At 45.7% G+C, this 23,319-nt stretch overlaps 1 protein-coding gene across 1 annotated transcript in view; it reads right to left on the bottom strand.

Moving 5' to 3' along the window:
- Positions 1-8,560, bottom strand: part of LOC122933218 (speedy protein 1-A-like) — a 39,385-nt gene extending 30,825 nt beyond the window's left edge. The window contains exon 1 of the mRNA XM_044288069.1: positions 7,210-8,560. The gene's annotated coding sequence lies outside the window, so the exon portion shown is untranslated. The remainder of the gene's footprint in view (positions 1-7,209) is intronic.
- Positions 8,561-23,319: the final 14,759 nt, after the last annotated feature.

Below are 23,319 nucleotides of genomic sequence, written 5' to 3' on the forward strand. Positions count from 1 at the left end.
TCAAGGCTGTCTGCCTCCGTTCCTGCCTCCTCTCTTTCTCTCACAAGCTTCACTCGGGTGGCGTGGATCCAAATTGGAGATTGTTCAGTCAGCACAGCTGTTCTGGTTACTGCAACCATGGTAGTAGGTGGGCCATATATACGAAATCACCTTGAGCTCTTCTTATCTTCAGTGTTTTGACCACCACCTCATCCCCCATCCTGTATGGGTGGGTGGGTTCCTGTGGAAGAGAGGGAGACTTGCAAGCAACTTTTTCCTCAGTTTTGTTAAGTACCTGTATCAATTTGGTGACATAGTCTTCCCTTATCAAATCAAGATCTCCTCCCTGCACTATCATTGGACCCAGGGGGTGGGGAAAGGCCTCCCCATGAGTATCTCAATGATGTTATGTCGTGTAAATGTGCTATTAAGATGGAAACACTGTGTTAGGGATGTTAGGGAATGCATGCATGGCTACCCCTCTACCCCTCTTTGCAGACTAATCCTGTCTTAGGATTTTTCTGCAATACTGGATAACACCAGTCTCACTGTTCCTATTCAGTGGCATACCTTTGAAGATCAGTAAGCATTTGCAACATCTCAGGGGTTGGAGGTGCCAGACATGGCATCTCACCAATGGTTACACAAACCTGTGGGGTTGCATTTGGCCACTTGTTTCGCGACCTTATCTGCCAGCGAATTGCCCTGTGAGACATGATCCTTAACATCTGCTGCCGTGAATCCTCTCCTCTGCCTAATCATACCATGGTCCCACACTACCCTATGTGTGTACCTACTCTCAGTATAAATGGTGACAGGTCTATCAGTATGCAGAATACATGCCCTAGTGAGTGCAATGAGCTCAGCTGCCCGCTGTGTTGAGTGTGGATGTCCTTGAGTAGGCCCACAACATTATGAGTGGTGTGCAAAATGGTGTAATGTCACATTGTGAAAAGAGTTGCCAATTCTACCATCATAGCACAGGCTGCAAGAGAACACAGACATGCCGGCATCCCTTGAACAGGGGTGGGCATTGCCTTTGAGAAAAATACACAAGGACGCAACTTTCCTCCGTGTTCTTGTGTCAGTACCCCTGCCATGGTTTTACAATTTTGGCGTGCAAACATGTGGAAGGGCATATTATAGTCAGGGAGGCCCAGCCCTAGACTCGACATGAGTGAACATTTCAGATAATCAAATGCATTGTACATTTCAGAAGACCATTTAATCAAATCTGGATTTTTGTCCAGAGCGGCTTGCCTCAAAACATTGTCATAATAGGAGCAATCAGGAATCCATTGTCTACAGTAGTTTATCATACCAAGGAAAGACAACATTTTAACCACATCCTGACAACCATTGTAACAGTGATAAACCATCCTGAATGCTGGCCTCCGCTAACATGCTACACAGTAACAGATCATCGACATATTGCAGCAGCACAGAACCTTGGGGGGGGGGGGTACCATGGTTTTAACATGGCTTTGAGGACTATGCTGTACACTACAGGTGAATCAGCATATTCCTGGAGCATTCTGCACCAGGTCAGTTGACGTCTGTCAAAGGAAAAAGCAAAAAGTAGTCTGGTTATCTTATCAACTGGGATAGAAAAGAATGCATTTTTCAGATCTATCACACTGTACCAAACAGCGTCTGCTGGCATGGCAGATAATAATTGAGTGACATCAGGTACAACAGGAGCTATAGGCACAATGATGTTGTTGGTGGCCCTTAAATCCTGTACAAAGCGGGTAGTACCATCTGCCTTTGTCACTGGATTCACAGCCGTGCTGTAGGGTGAAATCACCTCAACCAGGATTCCCTTTTGTAGGAATTCTTTTATCATTGGCCTAAGTCCATCAAGTTCCTCTTTTGGCAACGGGTATTGTTTCTGGAACACTGAGATGACACATGGTTTCACAGCAGCTTTGTAAGGTGTGTAATCTATGAATCCTGTGTCATATTCATTTGAAGACCATAACGCAGGGTTAATGTTATTAAGTTCTGGGTGGTCCTGTATGTTTGCAAGAATCAGTGGCACTGGTGTAGAGATTGGAATGAGATCTGAGTGTACTCTTATGCCCTGATTCTTTGCCGATACTTGCAAGTTAAGCTTAATGAACAAATTTCTCCCTAACAGGCTGACTGGGCAATCTAGTATAATGCTAAATACATGATCTGTGATGTATTCCCTGTCCATGGTCTCGAGTGGTAGTGAGTCAGTTTTGAAAGGTTTTGTCAAAACCCCATTAATTCACATAGAAGGCTCAGATCCTCCTTCCTCCCACTCTTAGTCATCTAAGTCCACCCCTTTTAGTTGTACGCTGTGGTCCTCCTTCTGTCTGTCATTAGTGTCCCAGCTGCCCATGGGAACAGAGCTCTGATGTTAAGCACAACACTTAACATGTAACACATAACTTCAAACATTGAAACAAACAGATCTGACGATACAGACATAAACACACAAAGGGCCCATAAAGACTTTTCATTGACTTCAATAATAAAAAATAAAAAAAATGTACAGCTTGATCAATGCTGTTGACACCAATAAAAAAAAAAAAAAAACTTCCAAGAAAAATAAAATTAAATTCTCAATGCGCATATTATATGAAAACAAATACCCTACTACATACGCATTCACATTTTCATGTACTCATTTTCACAAACAGCTCATAACCACACCCTCATACATAAAAACTGAATTGCACACACAGCTCTGCTAAAAACATCTCTCAGTCTTCACACATTTTCAACACCACTACAACTCAAAGCCACACCCATTCACATTCCACTGAATCATGTATCTTCCAACCCATTCACACAATTTCTTTGTTTCATTCCAAAACTTGCAGCACAGACAAACACAGCTTTCCTGGAAACAGATAACCACACCACACCCAGAATTGCTAATGGGCAATATCACTATTGAGCTAAATTTTCCAATGTCTTCTGGTCTTCACTCTGTGATTAATCAACTCTTATAAGAAGACAATATACATGTTATAATCATACAGTAATTTTGTTAAACCCAAATCATCTTATCTGCCAGGTGGTCTTAGTTAGTGTTTGCACATATATAATAATTGTTGTTAAAAGCTGGATTGTTACACATATAACATCACTTATTCTGCATAATTCCATATCCCATGAAGGGTCAGGTTCAAAATACGGCCAGGCGGCTAGGCCAGTGTCGCCTAAGCATAGACCCTTGACCATGTTCATGTGATATATGCTATTGTCTCCTTTCCTGGGAAAGGGGTCTACCGCTTCCATTGCCTCTGTCCACCCTGCCAAATTATCTACCCATGGTTTAACAAGGTAATACTTTGTAGGACTGACTCGGGAAACATATTGTTTACATGTTTCTCCTAGTTTGGTTTAGGGTATTCTGTCTTAGATTCTTGACTACCTATTATCAAAACTTATTTTCTTACAAAAAGAATTCAAAACAGTAATAGCAAAAAACAAAACAGAATGTTAGTCTTGGGACGACAGCTGTACACTTACGACCCAGCCTGTCACTTCCCCTTATATAATTATATTATTATTTAGACAAAACAACTTATCATGCAAAACTTCTACAATTATCAAACAACTTATCAAGCAAAACTTCTACAATTATCTTATTAAGAATCAAATCAAGCTGTTCCCGGAACAGATCTTTTATGGGACTCCCTGAGCCCTCTAAAGTGCACTTTCCTTGTTACTGGACTTCCCTGAGTCCTAAGGCAAAACTCCCTGAGTTATGCTTACTGTATCCCTGACACAGTACTTCACTCGAAGTCTATCTAAGGGTCCCTTATGTACTTACTTGAATCGAGATGTGGTCAGTGCCCTCGGATTGACCAGAGGACAAAAATCTGTGTCTCTTCTTACCAGACCCGAGGATGACCTTCTCGATCCCGGACACGAGCCCCCAAGTTGTAAGGAATATTCTTTTCTTTCCCTCTTATTGGTACCCCTAGACCAGACTTCAGTATTCAGCTTGATTTAATTCTTATCTGGCGCCAGAGAGAGCAACGTTGACACAAGTCACTCTAAGTTTTTATTGATCTCGTGAGACATATATAGTCCTAATCCAATGACATAACGTTTAAGTTAACCAATCATAGTAACACACGTTTTAGCCAGCTACACATTTCAGTTATCTTATGTTTTATCAGAGTCCAAGGCTATATGTGAGCAAAAGACTGAGTTCTTATGAAATAGTTTTCCATGAACTCTTTACCCCCTATGTGTTCCTGTGTACGTGATGATGTATAGATTGTGATGGAATATAAGCTTATATAAGAAATAGATTTTGGACTGTAATAGAACCCTTCAGTCAGTAAAAGCAAAAAAAGGAAGAGACCACTGTGGTACTCAGCAGAAGTGGCCAAAATCATTAAAAACAAAAAGATAGCATTTAGTAATTATAAAATAAAAAAAATACGAGGATGACAGGCAAATTTATAAGATTAGGCAGAGATAGGCCAAACAAGTTATAAGAGCTTCTAAAGCACAGGCAGAAGAGACATACTTCAGATACATAAATGAAAAAAGGAAACTAAAACAAGGAATTACCAAATTAAAAACAAAAGAAGGAAGGTATATAGATGAAGATAAAGAACTAGCTGACTGCCTCAATGAATGCTTCTGTTCAGTTTTTACAAAGGAAAATGAAGGAAAGGGACCTCAGTTAGGAAAGAAGATGAATGAATCGTTTGATGCATGTGTCTTTACAGAGTTAGAGGTTCTAAGTCAGCTATCTAAAATTAATGCAAATAAGTCACAGGGGCCTGATGGGATACACCCAAAGCTATTAAAAGAGCTCAGCAGCGAACTAGCAAAACCATTAACAGATTTATTTAACCAATCACTGGCAACAGAAGTCGTCACAGAAGATTGGAAATTGGCAAATGTTGTGCCCATTCACAAGAAAGGTAGTAGGGAGGAATTGGGCAACTATAGACCAGTAAGCCTGACATCAAGAGTGGGGAAATTAATAGAAACCATACTTAAAGAGGACCTTTCACAAGTTTAAAAACTAAAAACTAACTATATCAGTGGGCAGAGCGGCGCCCAGGGGTCCCCCTGCACTTACTAGTATGTCTGGGCGCCCTCCGTTCGCCCGGTATAGGCTCTGTTGTCTGCAGCTCCCTCTGTTGTACTGGGCGGAGTTTTTGTATTAGGCATGTCCCTTGCTGCAGCGCTGGCCAATCACAGCGCACAGCTCATAGCCTGGGACTCCCAGACAATGCTAGCAGAATGCTTGGGTGTATAGGGAGAGGCATTACCAGTAGAAAGAGGGAGGTGCTCATGCCGCTCTACAGAGCACTAGTGAGACCCCATTTGGAGTATTGTGCGCAGTACTGGAGACCATATCTCCAGAAGGATATTGATACTTTGGAGAGAGTTCAGAGAAGAGCTTCTAAACTAGTCCTTGGATTAAGGATAAAACTAAACAGGAAAGATTAATGGACCTTAACATGTATAGCTTGGAAGAAAGACGAGACAGAGGGGATATGATAGAAACTTTTAAATACATAAAGGGAAGCAACAAGGTAAAAGAGGAGAGAATATTTAAAAGAAGAAAAACTGCTACAAGAGGACATAGTTTTAAATTAGAGGGGTAAAGGTTTAAAAGTAATATCAGGAAATATTACTTTACTGAGAGAGTAGTGGATGCATGGAATAGCCTGCCTGCAGAAGTGGTAGCTGCAAATACAGTGAAGAACTTTAAGCATCCATGGGATAGGCATAAGGCCATCTTCATATAAGATAGGGCCAAGGGCTATTCATAATATTCTGTATATTGGGCAGACTAGATGGGCCAAATGGTTCTTATCTGCCGACACATTCTATGTTTCTATGCGATCTTGCATTTGGGCCACGTGTTCTATCGCACTTCTGTTAGAGGTAGCCTCCCCTGGGATGTCTCCCATATAATAACTCAAATGGAGAGAAGCCAGTCGAGGGCTGGGGGACCTCTCGGATGGAGAACATGAGATATGGCAACAGACAATCCCAGTCCCTCCCATCCTTTTCTACTACCCTTCTCAACATCCCCTTTAAGGTTTTATTGAACCTCTCCACGAGGCCATCAGTTGGGGATGACATACAGAGGTTCTTAGCTGCTTAATTTTCAGCAGGTTGCAGAGCTCTTTCATAACTTTGGACATGAAAAGTGTCAGTCAGTATTTCTTTTGGTAGGCCAGTTCTGGAAAATATATGAACCAACTCCCAAGCAATGCACTTGGAGGAGGTATTCCGCAGCGGAATGGCTTCAGGATACCTGGTGGCATAGTCCAGCACTACCAAAATATACTGGTGGCCTCGGGCAGACCTGACTAACGGCCCCACCAAATTCATAGCTATTCTGTCAAATGGAATCTCAATTATTGGCAGGGGAACCAAGGGACTCAGAAATTGACTCACAGGAGATGTTACTTGGCAGGTTGGGCAGGACCGACAAAACCTTTCAACCTCTTGGTAACAACCTGGCCAGTAGAACCTTTTCAGTATTCTTTCCTCTGTTTTGTCAGTCCCCAGATGACCCCCAAATAAATGGGTGTGGACCATATCAAGGACCATCCTTCTATAAGGTATGGGTACCACCAATTGCTCCACAATTTGATCACACATCTTAGTAACACGATACAGTAAAATATCGCTGACGGCAAAATGAGGAAACCTTTGATCAGCATTAGACTCCTAAAGCACCTCATTCAGTATGGTTACATTTTCCCATGCATGTTTCAGGGTGGAGTCTCATAACTGAGCAGTCCTGAAGTTCTCCCGTGACACTTCCAAGTCATTCTACTCAGGGTTAGATGCCTCACCCTCATCCCCAGCCAATACTGCAAGAGAAAAACTGTCCGATGCCTCAGTGGTCACCCCTACAGCATCTGTTTGGGGTTCTTCACCTAAATGAAATGGGCTGAAAGAAGGTGAACATGCAACAGGCGTATCATTACAGTGGGAATGAGACCAGAGTTCCCAGAACAACGGAAAATCACATCCCACAATGAATGGACGTATTAAGTCTGGTACCACACCCACTTCATGGGTCACTGTCCCGCAGCCAGTCCCTACAGTCACTTTGGCCAGCGGATAACGCTTAGTGTCCCCATGGATACAAACCACCCCCACCCGCCTTTCAGGGATGACCAGATCATGGGGTTCGGCACCACACAAGAGGGTAACCAGACTACCTGAGTCCAACAGAGCCACAACACTAACCATGTTTACCTGAAGTTGATGCTCCTGAGGACCTGGTTCCTGCAGGGGTGTAGCGCTGCAAACAGGACGAGCAAACTTGGAGAGGTGGCGGGTGGAACCACAATCCATTGGCTCCTCCCCCTGGGGACAGTGTGCTGCAATATGCCCCGATTGCTGACACTTCCAACCACAGACCTCAGGTCGGTCTTTGAGTGGGGCTTCAGAACGGGAGGGTATCTTTCTTGGAACGAAAAACTTCTTTCCCCTTTGTTGGCTCGGCCCTCCTGGTCAGACGCAGAATGGCTGTGGAGGTTGCTCTCTGTCAACGACCACCAGAGAATCCCACAAACTACTGTGGTATACCTTCAGGCCTTAGACAGGTCTTGGTAGTCGTTAACCGCTCAACAAGTGAAACTAACTGATCCAACGTTTTGGGGTCTCCTTGAGCAACACATCGTGGATATCCAAAGGAAGTCCATTCACATAGCGGTTGAACACAATTCGGTCGACAATGTCTGCGGGACTCAGTGTCTTTGGTTGTAGCCACTTATGCACAAGGTGTAGCAAATCAAACATTTTGGAGCGGGGCGGCTTATTTTTCTCAAACCGCCAGTCATGGACTCTTCAAGCACGTACAGGTAAAGTGACTCCCAGCCGGGCCATGATTTCTGCCTTAAGGATATTATAGTCTCTGGCCTGCTCTGCCATTAAATCAAAATATGCTTTTTCCGGCTCCCCAGTCAAATAAGGCGCCAGAACCTCAGTCCATTCAGCTGCAGCGAGTTTCTCCCTTTCCACAATCCTTTCAAACATCGCCAGATAAGCCTCTATGTCATCATATGGGTCATTTTTTGCAAGGCGTGGTGCACTGCCTTTTTTTACATTCACAGTCCCAGATAACCCCTCCATATTCTTTGGCTGAGCTGACACACTATCTCTCAGGACTGTGACCTGTTCCAGCAACAGAAGGTTGGTTTCCTGCTGGCCAGCACTGACCTGCACCAACTGCTTAACCAGCTCCTCCATGGCAGGAGTCTCGCTGGGCAACAATGTAGCAGCCTTTATCCAGGGCATACGCAGGTTACAGAGTTAAAACAAAAAGGTATGCAGCCATTACCCTTAGCAACCATTTGCCCGCATCCTCCACCATATGTGGGAGTTAGCTTTACAAATGGTAGGCAGTCGACAGGGTTGGATGCAACATAAGGGTTAAATTGGTTCCAACAGGATGGCTTGGCTTCAGCCCATCAAAGTTTAGTCACATAAAGCTCTTATCTTCAGCCCTCATGTGTCATATAACAGTTAATTTTTAAACAGGCAGTAATACGGAAGTCACCTTTGTGCAGAGTCTTGTCTTTTCCCTTCTCTGGAACACTGTGGAGAGGAAATGCTCCCAAGTCCTCTGCAGACCAACACCACCCACTCACTGGCAGTGTGTATTTTTAAATTAGCTTCCAGCTGGGTGAGGTGGTAACACATGAGATGGAGTATGGGAGTGACCTTCCCACCCAAACTCTTCAGTCACTCCTAAATCCCAGACCCAAATTCCAGCTACTACAAACTCAGCAATCTAACATCACTGGTTGCCATTTACCTCTGGGATTTACATCACTGAGAGCAGCAGCCTTACCATCAATAACCTCACTCCTCTGATGCTTACAACATGTATGAAGTAACGTTTATATTAATTACCAAATGATTAGCAATATTATTTTTTTTACAAATGGAAACAATGTTGCGTAATAATTAATATATAATTGTAATAATGAATCAAGATATAAGTACAAATACCTATAAAATCACACTCGGGCTTATTCTTTCCAAATGTTGTGAGCACTAAAACTATCCTAACCCAGTATAGATTTCTCCATGAGTTACAGTATATTATACATTGGCCACTGCCACACACTACTGCTGGTGACTTATCTCCCTGAACACAAAAGGGATGGGCATTCGAAATCCTAGTCTACCTCGATTTTGCTGTCAGGGAGAAAGTTACCCCATACACATTAGATGGTCAGCCTTGGCCGTCATCTATCAAATGCTAAGCGGCAGAATAAAGGAAATCTATCACAAATGTTAAGCTGTCCTCCCTACTTTGTCGCTAATTGGCAGGGGGGGGGGGGGGGCAAAATGTAGCTTCGCTTGTGTTGGCAAAAATCCTTGCACCGGCCCTGAGTACAATATAATACATAATTTCACCCCAAATCTATCTAAATAACACACTTGCATACACATGTAATTAGCTATGCCCACCCACCTGGCTACACACTGTCCCTACTGGGGAGTGGCACTGCAAGGGTTAATATACATGCAGGCCAGGGAATAAAATGCGGACCAGGGGTATAGTGGCACTGCAAGGTTTCTGGGAATGCAGGGGTTAAGGACCTGCAGGACAGTGAAATAGGGGGTAATGGTGATTAGGTTCAGGGGTAGATGGGAAAGGGGTTAATTACTAGGGTTCTTCAGGGCAAGGGTTAACCCAAGAAAGGGTTAACACCTGGTATGGCAGGGGTGAATCTCCCTGTTACACTCTCCACTGAGGCCACAGGGGTTACTGCAGGGCAGGGACTGCAGCAGCAGGTGAAAGGGTTCAGGGCAGCAGGAACAGGGGTTAATTAGTTGGTGGTATAGGGGTTATACTCAGCCAGCTTTAAGGGGTTAACACTGCTTGTTTCCAGGGTATGATCCTCGCTCCTATGCTCGTCGTCCAAGGGGCAAATTCCCGCTTGTAGACCTGCTCATTTTCCAGGGGATCCTTGCTTCTTAAAGGGGCATCTCCTCTTTCTGAGCGCCACACGCGCTCTCTTGACTGGGGGGATTGCCCTAGTGCAGCTCCGACTGCCTGCGCTCTCTTCTTCAGGGGGGTGTGGGCTTGAGCAGTGCAATGCTGCCTGCACTCTTCTAGCGCAGCGCAGCCGGAGCTCTTCTCTTCTGGGGGGGAGGGGTTCTGTGTTTAGCGCAGCGCTGACTGTGCTTTCTTCCTTCTTCCTGGAGGGGGGGTGCCGGTCTTCTTCCCTTGAGTGTCGCACGGCCGGGGTATTTAATCCCGGACGCGCTCACTCCCGTCTTCCCTCGCTCATCCATGTCCACGTAGGCTGGCGCGGTGATATGACATCAGCGCACCAGCCTGCACGTCCTGGCGCGCACTTCCAGGTGGGGGATCCTCCTACCTGTGAAGATATCGCATACCTCTGGTGCTGTAATTACAGAGCCGGAGGTAATCGGCACACAGGGGCAGGGGAGCTCTTTGTTCTCCTGTCCCTGTTATGCATAACATCTCCGGCACTGCCAGAGATGTTATCAAAGGGCAGAGGATCTTTATTGATTCTGTGTTCTTTAAAGTGGCCGAAACTGGATATAATTGTCCAGTTGTCGGCCTTCCCCTCCTGCACGCACATACCAGAAGAGTAGCACCCGTGACTGGGGGGGAACATAAGTATATATATCTATATAGATACTTGGAGCATATCTATATACATATATATATACACATGAGATACACCTGAGGCATAAATGGGCAAATATAAGCCCACATATATACCCTGGGCCCACATACAGGGGACCCATATGTCCCCACTGGCCATACAGGGCCAATATATATATATATATATATATATATATACATAGCCCTACAGGGAATATATACCTATTGGCCATATAAGGGGCCAATATATATACATATATATCAATGAAGGGGCAGATACAGATATACTTCTACTGTATATATAAGCCGACTTGACTTCCCTCTACACTGTATATAGGAAAAACGCTGTCAATTATCAATGGTGGCAGGTCCAGCCAGAAGCAAATAAATATGAGGATTTCTGAGCTTATGCATTGTTTTGAGCAGACCCCAATCTGCTTATGCTGCTCAGTAGTGATTTTAGGAAAATGACTGGGTAAGAGTTTTAATCAAGATCTCTGTTACCACTTTAGCCTGCCCATAGAGCAGCATAAATTGGTGACAGATTCCCTTTAAACGGGTTGTACAAGAATTGGCAAACTCCCCCCTCCCCCATTCCCCATTCTGCGGAACCTGCAAAAGGAAGCTTAATTCCTGCAGTGCTCCCCACTGCTTCATCTCCCAGCCTGAGACTCTCCTCGGGGCTTCAGTGATGTCAACATCCAGTTTGACATCACCACAGCCTATCACAGGCCATGGCGGTGTCAGGCTCCCCTTGCGAACATTTGTCATGACACAAGGGAAGTCTGACACCACCACGGCCTGTGATTGGGTGCGGTGATGTCAAACTAGATGTTAACATTGCTGGAGCCCCGAGGAGTGTTGCATCTGGGAGAGGACGGACCCACTACCGGGAAGCAGGTAAGTAAACTTCCCTTTGCAGATCCCATGGAATGGGGATGGAGGGGGGTGTTGCCAAAAACACTCCCATTCTTGCACAACCCTTTTAAGGCTCAGTTCATCTGTGTTGTGGCATCATTATAATTATAAATGTAAACTACAATCTAGTGCAGGTAGACAATAGACAATACAGTGACTGTCAGTCCCTATAACCCTTCAGTGTACAGTCGTGGTCAAAAGTTTTGAGAATGACACAAATATTAGTTTTCACAAAGTTTGCTGCTAAACTGCTTTTAGATCTTTGTTTCAGTTGTTTCTGTGATGTAGTGATATATAATTACACGCACTTCATAAGTTTCAAAGGCTTTTATCGACAATTACATGACATTTATGCAAAGAGTCAGTATTTGCAGTGTTGGCCCTTCTTTTTCAGGACCTCTGCAATTCGACTGGGCATGTTCTCAATCAACTTCTGGGCCAATTCCTGACTGATAGCAACTAGAGTTGAGCGAACACCTGGATGTTCGGGTTCGAGAAGTTCGGCCGAACATCCCGGAAATGTTCGGGTTCGGGATCCGAACCCGATCCGAACTTCGTCCCGAACCCGAACCCCATTGAAGTCAATGGGGACCCGAACTTTTCGGCACTAAAAAGGCTGTAAAACAGCCCAGGAAAGAGCTAGAGGGCTGCAAAAGGCAGCAACATGTAGGTAAATCCCCTGCAAACAAATGTGGATAGGGAAATGAATTAAATTAAAAATTAAATAAATAAAAATTAACCAAAATCAATTGGAGAGAGGTTCCATAGCAGAGAATCTGGCTTCCCGTCACCCACCACTGGAACAGTCCATTCTCAGATATTTAGGCCCCGGCACCCAGGCAGAGGAGAGAGGTCCCGTAACAGAGAATCTGTCTTCATGTCAGCAGAGAATTAGTCTGCATGTCATAGCAGAGAATGAGGCTTCACGTCAGCCACCACTGCAACAGTCCATTGGCATATATTTAGGCCCAGCACACACACAGGCAGAGGAGAGAGGTCCCGTAACAGAGAATCTGTCTTCATGTCAGCAGAGAATTAGTCTGCATGTCATAGCAGAGAATGAGGCTTCACGTCAGCCACCACTGCAACAGTCCATTGGCATATATTTAGGCCCAGCACACACACAGGCAGAGGAGAGAGGTCCCGTAACAGAGAATCTGGCTTCATGTCAGCAGAGAATCAGTCTGCATGTCATAGCAGAGAATGAGGCTTCACGTCAGCCACCACTGCAACAGTCCATTGGCATATATTTAGGCCCAGCACACACACAGGCAGAGGAGAGAGGTCCCGTAACAGAGGATCTGGCTTCATGTCAGCAGAGAATCAGTCTGCATGTCATAGCAGAGAATCAGGCTTCACGTCAGCCACCACTGCAACAGTCCATTGTCATAAATTTAGGCCCAGCACCCAGGCAGAGGAGAGAGGTCCCGTAACAGACAATCTGGCTTCATGTCAGCAGAGAATTAGTCTGCATGTCATAGCAGAGAATGAGGCTTCACGTCAGCCACCACTGCAACAGTCCATTGGCATATATTTAGGCCTAGCACACAGGCAGAGGAGAGAGGTCCCGTAACAGACAATCTGGCTTCATGTCAGCAGAGAATCAGTCTGCATGTCATAGCAGAGAATGAGGCTTCACGTCACCCACCACTGCAACAGTCCATTGGCATATATTTAGGCCTAGCACACAGGCAGAGCAGAGAGGTCCCGTAACAGACAATCTGGCTTCATGACAGCAGAGAATCAGTCTGCATGTCATAGCAGAGAATGAGGCTTCACGTCACCCACCACTGCAACAGTCCATTGGCATATATTTAGGCCTAGCACACAGGCAGAGCAGAGAGGTCCCGTAACAGACAATCTGGCTTCATGACAGCAGAGAATCAGTCTGCATGTCATAGCAGAGAATGAGGCTTCACGTCACCCACCACTGCAACAGTCCATTGGCATATATTTAGGCCTAGCACACAGGCAGAGCAGAGAGGTCCCGTAACAGACGATCTGGCTTCATGTCAGCAGAGAATCAGTCTGCATGTCATAGCAGAGAATGAGGCTTCACGTCAGCCACCACTGCAACAGTCCATTGGCATATATTTAGGCCCAGCACCCAGGCAGAGGAGGGAGGTCCCGTAACAGAGAATCTGTCTTCATGTCAGCAGAGAATTAGTCTGCATGTCATAGCAGAGAATGAGGCTTCACGTCAGCCACCACTGCAACAGTCCATTGGCATATATTTAGGCCCAGCACCCAGGCAGAGGAGGGAGGTCCCGTAACAGAGAATCTGTCTTCATGTCAGCAGAGAATTAGTCTGCATGTCATAGCAGAGAATGAGGCTTCACGTCAGCCACCACTGCAACAGTCCATTGGCATATATTTAGGCCCAGAACACACACAGGCAGAGGAGAGAGGTCCCGTAACAGAGAATCTGTCTTCATGTCAGCAGAGAATTAGTCTGCATGTCATAGCAGAGAATCAGGCTTCACGTCACCCACCACTGCAACAGTCCATTGGCATATATTTAGGCCCAGCACCCAGGCAGAGGAGGGAGGTCCCGTAACAGAGAATCTGTCTTCATGTCAGCAGAGAATTAGTCTGCATGTCATAGCAGAGAATGAGGCTTCACGTCAGCCACCACTGCAACAGTCCATTGGCATATATTTAGGCCCAGCACACACACAGGCAGAGGAGAGAGGTCCCGTAACAGAGAATCTGTCTTCATGTCAGCAGAGAATTAGTCTGCATGTCATAGCAGAGAATCAGGCTTCACGTCACCCACCACTGCAACAGTCCATTGGCATATATTTAGGCCCAGCACACACACAGGCAGAGGAGAGAGGTCCCGTAACAGACAATCTGGCTTCATGTCAGCAGAGAATTAGTCTGCATGTCATAGCAGAGAATGAGGCTTCACGTCACCCACCACTGCAACAGTCCATTGGCATATATTTAGGCCCAGCACCCAGGCAGAGGAGGGAGGTCCCGTAACAGAGAATCTGTCTTCATGTCAGCAGAGAATTAGTCTGCATGTCATAGCAGAGAATGAGGCTTCACGTCAGCCACCACTGCAACAGTCCATTGGCATATATTTAGGCCCAGCACACACACAGGCAGAGGAGAGAGGTCCCGTAACAGAGGATCTGGCTTCATGTCAGCAGAGAATCAGTCTGCATGTCATAGCAGAGAATCAGGCTTCACGTCAGCCACCACTGCAACAGTCCATTGGCATATATTTAGGCCTAGCACACAGGCAGAGGAGAGAGGTCCCGTAACAGACAATCTGGCTTCATGTCAGCAGAGAATCAGTCTGCATGTCATAGCAGAGAATGAGGCTTCACGTCAGCCACCACTGCAACAGTCCATTGTCATAAATTTAGGCCCAGCACCCAGGCAGAGGAGAGAGGTCCCGTAACAGACAATCTGGCTTCATGTCAGCAGAGAATTAGTCTGCATGTCATAGCAGAGAATCAGGCTTCATGTCAGCCACCACTGCAACAGTCCATTGGCATATATTTAGGCCTAGCACACAGGCAGAGGAGAGGTTCATTCAACTTTGGGTAGCATCGCAATATAATGGTAAAATGAAAATAAAAATAGGATTGAATGAGGAAGTGCCCTGGAGTCCAATAATATATGGTTATGGGGAGGTAGTTAATGTCTAATCTGGACAAGGGACGGACAGGTCCTGTGGGATCCATGCCTGGTTCATTTTTATGAACGTCAGCTTGTCCACATTGGCTGTAGACAGGCGGCTGCGTTTGTCTGTAATGACGCCCCCTGCCGTGCTGAATACACGTTCAGACAAAACGCTGGCTGCCGGGCAGGCCAGCACCTCCAAGGCATAAAAGGCTAGCTCTGGCCACGTGGACAATTTAGAGACCCAGAAGTTGAATGGGGCCGAACCATCAGTCAGTACGTGGAGGGGTGTGCACACGTACTGTTCCACCATGTTAGTGAAATGTTGCCTCCTGCTAACACGTTGCGTATCAGGTGGTGGTGCAGTTAGCTGTGGCGTGTTGACAAAAGTTTTCCACATCTCTGCCATGCTAACCCTGCCCTCAGAGGAGCTGGCCGTGACACAGCTGCCTTGGCGACCTCTTGCTCCTCCTCTGCCTTGGCCTTGGGCTTCCACTTGTTCCCCTGTGACATTTGGGAATGCTCTCAGTAGCGCGTCTACCAACGTGCGCTTGTACTCGCGCATCTTCCTATCACGCTCCAGTGCAGGAAGTAAGGTGGGCACATTGTCTTTGTAGCGTGGATCCAGCAGGGTGGCAACCCAGTAGTCCGCACAGGTTAAAATGTGGGCAACTCTGCTGTCGTTGCGCAGGCACTGCAGCATGTAGTCGCTCATGTGTGCCAGGCTGCCCAGGGATAAGGACAAGCTGTCCTCTGTGGGAGGCGTATCGTCATCGTCCTGCCTTTCCCCCCAGCCACGCACCAGTGATGGACCCGAGCTGCGTTGGGTGCCACCCCGCTGTGACCATGCTTCATCCTCATCCTCCTCCACCTCCTCCTCATCCTCGTCCTCCTCGTCCTCCAGTAGTGGGCCCTGGCTGGCCACATTTGTACCTGGCCTCTGCTGTTGCCAAAAACCTCCCTCTGAGTCACTTCGAAGAGACTGGCCTGAAAGTGCTAAAAATGACCCCTCTTCCTCCTCCTCCTCCTCCTCCTCCTGGGCCACCTCCTCTTCCATCATCGCCCTAAGTGTTTTCTCAAGGAGACATAGAAGTGGTATTGTAACGCTGATAACGGTGTCATCGCCACTGGCCATGTTGGTGGAGTACTCGAAACAGCGCAACAGGGCACACAGGTCTCGCATGGAGGCCCAGTCATTGGTGGTGAAGTGGTGCTGTTCTGTAGTGCGACTGACCCGTGCGTGCTGCAGCTGAAACTCCACTATGGCCTGCTGCTGCTCGCACAGTCTGTCCAGCATGTGCAAGGTGGAGTTCCACCTGGTGGGCACGTCGCATATGAGGCGGTGAGCGGGAAGGCCGAAGTTACGCTGTAGCGCAGACAGGCGAGCAGCAGCAGGATGTGAACGCCGGAAGCGCGAACAGACGGCCCGCACTTTATGCAGCAGCTCTGACATGTCGGGGTAGTTGTGAATGAACTTCTGCACCACCAAATTCAGCACATGCGCCAAGCAAGGGATGTGCGTCAAATTGGCTAGTCCCAGAGCTGCAACGAGATTTCGCCCATTATCACACACCACCAGGCCGGGCTTGAGGCTCACCGGCAGCAACCACTCGTCGGTCTGTTGTTCTATACCCCGCCACAACTCCTGTGCGGTGTGGGGCCTGTCCCCCAAACATATGAGTTTCAGAATGGCCTGCTGACGTTTACCCCGGGCTGTGCTGAAGTTGGTGGTGAAGGTGTGTGGCTGACTGGATGAGCAGGTGGAAGAAGAGGAGGAGGAAGCCGAGAAGGAGGAGGTGGCAACAGGAGGCAAAGAATGTTGCCCTGCGATCCTTGGCGGCGGAAGGACGTGCACCAAACAGCTCTCCGCCTGGGGCCCAGCTGCCACTACATTTACCCAGTGTGCAGTTAGGGAGATATAGCGTCCCTGGCCGTGCTTACTGGTCCACGTATCTGTGGTTAGGTGGACCTTGCCACAGATGGCGTTGCGCAGTGCACACTTGATTTTATCGGATACTTGGTTGTGCAGGGAAGGCACGGCTCTCTTGGAGAAGTAGTGGCAGCTGGGAACAACATACTGTGGGACAGCAAGCGACATGAGCTGTTTGAAGCTGTCTGTGTCCACCAGCCTAAATGACAGCATTTCATAGGCCAGTAGTTTAGAAATGCTGGCATTCAGGGCCAGGGATCGAGGGTGGCTAGGTGGGAATTTACGCTTTCTCTCAAATGTTTGTGAGATGGAGAGCTGAACGCTGCCGTGTGACATGGTTGAGACGCTTGGTGACGGAGGTGGTGGTGGTGGTGTTGGTGGTACATCCCCTGTTTGCTGGGCGGCAGGTGCCAACGTTCCTCCAGAGGCGGAGGAAGAGGCCGAGGCGGCAGCAGCAGAAGAGGCCGAGGCGGCAGCAGCAGAAGAGGTAGCAGGGGGAGCCTGAGTGACTTCCTTGGTTTTAAGGTGTTTACTCCACTGCAGTTCATGCTTTGCATGCAGGTGCCTGGTCATGCAGGTTGTGCTCAGGTTCAGAACGTTAATGCCTCGCTTAAGGCTCTGATGGCACAGCGTGCAAACCACTCGGGTCTTGTCGTCAGCACATTGTTTGAAGAAGTGCCATGCCAGGGAACTCCTTGAAGCTGCCTTTGGGGTGCTCGGTCCCAGATGGCGGCGGGCAGTAGCAGGCGGAGTCTCTTGGCGGCGGGTGTTCTGCTTTTGCCCACTGCTCCCTCTTTTGCTACGCTGTTGGCTCGGTCTCACCACTGCCTCTTCCTCCGAACTGTGAAAGTCAGTGGCACGACCTTCATTCCATGTGGGGTCTAGGACCTCATCGTCCCCTGCATCGTCTTCCACCCAGTCTTGATCCCTGACCTCCTGTTCAGTCTGCACACTGCAGAAAGACGCAGCAGTTGGCACCTGTGTTTCGTCATCATCAGAGACATGCTGAGGTGGTATTCCCATGTCCTCATCATCAGGAAACATAAGTGGTTGTGCGTCAGTGCATTCTATATCTTTCACCGCTGGGGAAGGGCTAGGTGGATGCCCTTGGGAAACCCTGCCAGCAGAGTCTTCAAACAGCATAAGAGACTGCTGCATAACTTGAGGCTCAGACAGTTTCCCTGATATGCATGGGGGTGATGTGACAGAATGATGGGGTTGGTTTTCAGGCGCCATCTGTGCGCTTTCTGCAGAAGACTGGGTGGGAGATAATGTGAACGTGCTGGATCCACTGTCGGCCACCCAATTGACTAATGCCTGTACCTGCTCAGGCCTTACCATCCTTAGAACGGCATTGGGCCCCACCATATATCGCTGTAAATTCTGGCGGCTACTGGGACCTGAGGTAGTTGGTACACTAGGACGTGTGGATGTGGCAGAACGGCCACGTCCTCTCCCAGCACCAGAGGGTCCACTAACACCACCACGACCATGTCCACGTCCGCGTCCCTTACTAGATGTTTTCCTCATTGTTATGGTTCACCACAACAACAAAAATATTATTTGGCCCAATGTATTGTATTCAAATTCAGCGGGATATAAATTTGAGGCCTAGTATTTAGGCGCTGGGTGACCGGTATGGATTTACTAACAGAATTGGACTTGGAAATGCACAGTAGCGTGTGTGTGAAGTTATTCTGAATGACCCTATGTGCACCTTGAATATTATATACCCTTTTAGGGATAGATTTCAAATAGCTCTGATATAGCAGAAACCACTAAATTATGAAATTGCTAAATTGGGAATTGTATTTCAACCCAGAACAAAAAATGTGCTTTGACGGACACTAAATAACTTTCCCAGCCACAACAGGACAGCGGTAACGAGAGATTTAGCGGGATATAAATTTGAGGCCTAGTATTTAGGCGCTGGGTGACCGGTATGGATTTAGTGACAGAATTAGACTGGGATATGGCCAAAAAATAACCACACTATTGCTGGTTAAATGCACTTGGTGACGGGCGCAGCTTGCCCCTGATGTAGTATATGGCCAAAAAATGAACAGACTATTGCTGGTTAAATGCACTTGGTGACGGGCGCAGCTTGCCCCTGATTTAGTATATGGCCAATAAATGAACAGACTATTGCTGGTTAAATGCACTTGGTGTGATAGCTTGACCAACCACACTACTGAGGGTTAAATGCACTTGGTGACGGGCGCAGCTTGCCCCTGATGTAGTATATGGCCAAAAAATAAACAGACTATTGCTGGTTAAATGCACTTGGTGTGACAGCTTCACCCTGATGTAGGCTTTAGCCAAAAAACAACCACACCATTGAGGGTTAAATGCACTTGGTGACGGGCGCAGCTTGCCCCTGATGTAGTATATGGCCAAAAAATAAACAGACTATTTCTGGTTAAATGCACTTGGTGTGACAGCTTCACCCTGATGTAGGCTTTAGCCAAAAAACAACCACACCATTGAGGGTTAAATGCACTTGGTCGCAGCTTGTGCTGGCGCACCACAAGACACAAAATGGCCACCGATCACCCCAGAAAAATGTGACTGACAAACGGTCTGGGCAGCCTAAAAACAGTGAGCAATTGAGTATCAGCAGCTCAATGACCCACAGCTGCAGATCGATCAATTAATCAAGTCCTTTGGAGAAGTTAATCTGCCTAATCTCACCCTACTGTCGCAGCCGCAACCTCTCCCTACGCTAATCAGAGCAGAGTGACGGGCGGCGCTATGTGACTCCAGCTTAAATAGAGGCTAGGTCACATGGTGCTCTGGCCAATCACAGCCATGCCAATAGTAGGCATGGCTGTGATGGCCTCTTGGGGCAAGTAGTATGACGCTTGTTGATTGGCTGCTTTGCACGGACACCCCAAAATTCGGTACGAACCCGAACTATACAGTTCGAGTTCGCTCATCCCTAATTGTAACCACTATTCTTGCTACTATCATTCCTATCCTCTCCCCTCTCCTGGGCTTGCTGCAGAATTGCAGTATGCTCTTCATCTGTAATTCCTCCTGTAAATATATGAATAAATTGTAAACTAGTATTATAAAAAATACACCTCTGCGCTCCCGTCTGTGCAAGTCCTATGCGTCTCCTGATAACACTAGCAGGATGCCGCTGCTGGATATAAGTTCTAGTCCCCCTGATAGGGCTGGCAATGTAATAGAATTATATATATAATGTTAATAGTATATCCGTAATAAGGCTCTTATTAACAACTTCAGGCAATGTGTATCCTTCCTCACAAGTTCCTTTTAAAATGGCATGTATGATTGCACAGTTTCCTACCTTACAATGTTGTAATTCCTTGTCCTTCTATGCTGGCATGCGCCGGGAGCTTGATGCGGGATGTTCAAAACTTCGGCTCAACTGCTGTTTCACGTGCCGCCCTGGCCGGTGGCAGACGCGCGCAGGAGCCGCTGTGTACACAGAAAGCGTGTGACGTCACCCTCGTTCCTACTGATACCTCCGTGGGACAATTCTCAACCTACGCGTTTCGGGGCCTACGGGCTCCTTCGTCAGGATGTTCAAGCACTGTTGTCCTGGGGAGTATATAAGCATTCTGTTCCCATGGTAACCGTTTGGTTCACCTTTGCAGTCTGCAATTCAATTGCCTTCAATGTCCATTCGTTTAGTATTCATTCCTTTTAATTCAGTGTCCATTCTCTTTCAACCTATACTCTCATTATTTATTGAAATGCAAAGAGTTGCATCTCCTGATTTAATGCTTTCGGGGCAAGGCTGTCTAATCTAAAAATCCATTTGCTTTCGTTTCTTGACATTTGTTTTATAAAGTCTCCACCCCTCATGTAATTTTTAACTTTTTCTATTCCTCCAAAATCTGAGCCAATGAATTTCCCTTCATGACATTCCGCATAGTGCCGCGATAACCGATGGCCCTCAAATTTTTTACGGATGTTATTGATTTGTTCATTAATACGGATTTTTTATAGGCGTTTAGTCCTCCCCACGTAAATTTCTTTGTATGGGCATGTAATATAATAAACCACTCCCCTTGTATTACATGTAATGTAATCCTCTATTGTGTATTTATCCGTGCCTCCGTTTATCTCAAATGTTGGATTTTTCCTCAGATTTTTCGTAATTTTGCATTTCTTACACATATTACATGGATAAAAACCTTTTTTCATATTCATACCCATTTTCTTTTGGTATTTTTCCAGTTTTATAGAGGGTTCTATTAGGTTGCCTAAATTTCGTGCCTTCCTAAATGTAAAGGTCGGGTATATGGGAATTTTGTCTCCAATCAGTTTATCCTGCCTCAATATATCCCAGTGATTTTTCACGATTCTTTTAAATTTACCTATCCCTTCACTGTATTTGGTTACTATTGGGATTTTTAATTTTAATTTCATCATCATCCTCTTCATTCCACTGATCCATCCTATTCCCTTATTTTTTGTCCCGCAATAGTTCATTGCGGTCCATCCCCTTCACTCTTTTTGCTGTTGGTGTTAGGTCCCTCAATTTATATCCTTTCTCCACAAATTTCTTTTTCAATTCTTCAGTTTCCTCTTAAAAATGTGTTATGCTGCTGCAATTTCTCTGAATCCTTATATACTGACTGCGGGGTATATTGGTTAACCAAGTGGATAAGTGACAGCTATCTAAAGGTATATAGCTATTGCTATCTGTTGGTTTGTGGAACGTCTTAGTTTGTATTCTCCCATTTTCAATAAATATAGTAAAGTCTAAGAAATTAATCTCTTTTTGGCTCCAATTACAAGTAAAATGCAAATAAAAGCCATTTTTATTTATTTTGTCAAAAATTGTATCAATGTGGTCTCTCCACCCTTCCAAATAAAAACAATATCGTCTATGAATCTCCGCCAGAGGACCAGGCCCGAACTGAGTTCACCTGATGGAAAGATGGTAGACTTCTCCCATCTCCCAACATAAAGGTTAGCGAAACCTGGTGCGAATCGGGTCCCCATAGCAGTCCCCCACGTCTGGAGGTAAAAAGCATTTTCGTATTTAAAATAGTTGTGTATTAAAATAAATGTTATACACTGTCCTATAAACTCAATTTGTTACTCAGGGAGGTCTCCCTCTTTTTTTAGGAAATACTCTGCCGCCTCCCGTCCTTTGTGTTTTCTATAATCGTATATAATGATGTTACATCCATCGTTCCTATTATATATCTATCCTCTCACTGCACTTTCTCTAATAATTGGAGGATGTGTTTAGTATCTTTTATATGCGCCGGTAGTTTTAGTACACACTTCTAAAGGAGGACATCCACGTATTTAGAGAGATTCGCGGTTAGACCCTCTATTCCCAAGACTATTGGTCTCCCCGGTGGGTTGGATTGACACTTATGGATCTTGGGTAAGTAATAGAATATAGGTATCCTTGGATTTTGGTTATTTATATATTAAGATTCTTCTGGTGACAAAATTCCACTCTTTTTCCCTTTTTCACAAGTGTATCGAGTTTATTTCTGTAACTTTCTGTTGGATTGAAATTCAGTTTTTTCATAAGTTTTTTCATCTTTTAATAATCTCATGGTTTCCTCGTGGTATGTTTCCTGATCCAAAATCACTATCCCCCTCCCTTGTCTGCGGGTCTAATGACAATTTTATAATTTTTCTGGAGAGTGGAAATAGCTGCTTTTTCTTTATTTGTTAAATTTTGGGGTCCCCTTTTCCTTTTCGGATTTATTTTCCTTAAGTCGCGTAAAACTAACATTTGGACCGTGGTGAAGGCATCTGAGTATTCTCCTAAAGGGTTAGAATAATATTTTGGTTTCAAAGTGGTGTGAGTATAGTTGTCCATTTCCTTGTCTATCTGTTTCATTGATCCACTTTGTTTAGTATCTTCCTCTTTATTTTTCAGTATTTTTCTTTTATTATTTTTTTTAGGTGTTTTTTTTATTTTTTGGTTTATTATTTTTGTTCTTTCCACGTTCCTTCTTTAAAAAATATTTCTTTAATGCTAGTTTGCGAAGAAATTTTTTCAAACCTACAAAGGCATTAAAGGGGCAAAATTTTGATGTCGGGGCAAATTTGAGCCCTTTTTTCTATAACGAAACCTCATTACTTTTTAGGCTATATTTGCTTAAATTAAAAATGCCCTGCCCCACTATCTTTTCAGTCGTATTTGTTGCTTTCTTTAAGAGTCCCCTACCCCTCCTTCCTCTCTTTGTTTTTTCTTTTTTTGGATGTCTGTGGCTAAAAAAAATCTTTT

The sequence above is a fragment of the Bufo gargarizans genome, chromosome 3 (genome assembly GCF_014858855.1).
Source record: "Bufo gargarizans isolate SCDJY-AF-19 chromosome 3, ASM1485885v1, whole genome shotgun sequence".
NCBI classification, from domain to species: Eukaryota; Metazoa; Chordata; class Amphibia; order Anura; family Bufonidae; genus Bufo; species Bufo gargarizans.